This window comes from Otolemur garnettii, unplaced genomic scaffold, assembly GCF_000181295.1.
Source record: "Otolemur garnettii isolate 467f Iridium unplaced genomic scaffold, OtoGar3 scaffold00060, whole genome shotgun sequence".
NCBI classification, from domain to species: Eukaryota; Metazoa; Chordata; class Mammalia; order Primates; family Galagidae; genus Otolemur; species Otolemur garnettii.
This window is the reverse complement of record NW_003852455.1, coordinates 10,586,993-10,589,183: the sequence shown is the minus strand read 5'-3', so window position 1 is coordinate 10,589,183 and position 2,191 is coordinate 10,586,993. Positions and strand designations below refer to the sequence as shown.

Here is a 2,191-nt window from a genome sequence, read left to right as displayed (position 1 = left end):
AACACTGTATTATGTTATTTCATTTAAAATGCAAGAGCACAGTTCTTCAGGAGATAGGCAGAAATTTTAGACTTTTAGATATAAAATATATGATGTCACTGAACACCCAGAAGTCCTGTGGTCATAGGGATGAAGTTCTAACAGCACCCTTGTTCTAGGATGTCATCTATCTTCCATGCAGACTACAGGACACACCCTCAGATGCCTAAACACCTCCACACCAGGCACATAACCACATCAGTGCCTGCTCCCACAAGTGGAGCACATATATACAGTGATATGGGTCATTATCAAAATCAGATGTATGTCAATGGCTTCACAGTAGCAACACAATGTACTGGATGTCACATTTCCATAGGAAAGGTTACATATACACTATACACTTCAGCCTTGAAATGTGGACCCCCAAAAATTCAATTTTCAGTAAGCAATAAATTTGGTGAGGGCCCCATGCCCTCGGATCCGAATTTAGCACAGCAAAAGCCCCTCCTTGGTTGCCAAGCACTGGCGGTGGACTTTGTCTTGCTGCAGCTCTTCGTGGTTTGGATGCCAGAGTTTCGTGATGACCCTCTCGATGTTAAGGGCATATACAGTATGTGTGGGAATGACTTCCCTGTGTACCTGCAAAGCTTCAAAAAGGTCGTACATGTTCACAGGAGGCAAGGAGGCAGGCAGCGTGTCCCCAGCGTCATCAGGGGGTGGATGCAAAGCTGGATTCTGACCAGCACAGGGAGCAGAAAAAGCTGGAGGGCTTTCTATTAAGTTGTTGTAAGCTACTACACTATTCTTCAGGTAAGGCTGTGGGGTCACATTACTACCAAAGGCATATTTAAAATGGCCATCTCGTAACCGGTAAGCTTTCCTTCTTGACACAACTGATGTCAGTATATCTTTAAGGTGATTCTCCACTGCATAGACAACAGCTGAAACAGCCTGCTCAGTGACGTTGTCCAGCCCATGCTCCTAAGCAGTCACTATCATTCTCCCTTCAAGCTGACCCCGAGTAGGAAGCATCGTTGTATGGGAACAAAGTTTCAAGTCATCATCATCTTGGGGATCCTTTGCCACAAACTGCTGGGCTCCTGAGAGGGGATTTTGAGGCTGGAATTTATGATCAAATTTCTGACGAACAGAAGAAAGCTTTTTCTTTCCCTTGGGTTTTCCAGGTTTGGCTGCAGAACCCCCTGTCCAAGGCAAAGATCCGGCACACTCTGGTGTAGAAACCAAAATCTGACAACGCGTGAGAATGGCCAGAAGGAAATTGTTGTGAGACTGTACATTATCCTGTGTAAGAAGTCTATGAGCTTCAAGGTCAAACTCTTCCTTACTGATCTTCTGCTTGAACCACAACTTCAAATTAGCCCAGTATTGTTTCACGTTGTCCCCCAGGGCCTCGCTCAAGTTCTTCTAGGCCACCTCCAGCTCGCTCACAAAGGTCGCCATTGCTCCACGCGTCTCAGCCCGACCCGAGAAAGTCTTTTTTTAAATTGCAGAATATTAGGGGGTACATATTTCGTTTACGTACTTTGTTTTTTTTTTTTGAGGCAGAGTCTTACATTGTCACCTTCAGTAGAGTGCTATGACATCATAGCTCACAGCAACTTCAAACTCCTGGGCTCAAGTGATTCTTTTGCCTCAGCTTCCCAAGTAGCTGGGACTACAGTCATCCGCTATAAACGCCCAGCTATTTTCTTTTTTTAAGAGAAGAGGGTCTCGCTCTGGCTTAGGCTGTTCTCCAACTCCTGAGCTCAAGCAATCCACCCACCTCGGCCACCAGAGTGCTATATACTTTGTTTTTGTACAGATTGAGTCAAAGTTATAAGTGTGCCCTTCACCCAGATTGTGTGCACTGTACCTAGTAGGTGTGTTGGACTTGAAGCTGTAAACACATAAACCTGTGCTTCCAGGGACCACAGTCATCGGTAGCCCAAGAATAAACCCAACAGAATGAAAAGCCGAGCTTTGTGTGATAAAAAGATGAGGTACTGGTGAAATTATCTCAGTTTCTGGTCCGATTATATCCTACCCTGGGATGTTTCAGTAATTTGAACCAATTATTAATATATATCTACACACACACACACACACAGACACACACACACACAAATTCACTTGCAATGAAAAGACCCTCGACTAAAAAAATCTAGTGATTTGAAGTAATACTTTTATTATATGTAAAATTCTGAGTTGA

General features: G+C 44.1%; 1 pseudogene; it reads right to left on the bottom strand.

Annotated features, from left to right (window-relative positions):
- Positions 1-264: 264 nt before the first annotated feature.
- On the bottom strand, positions 265-1,443 carry LOC100961329 (annotated as a pseudogene).
- Between the last annotated feature and the right edge of the window lie 748 nt (positions 1,444-2,191).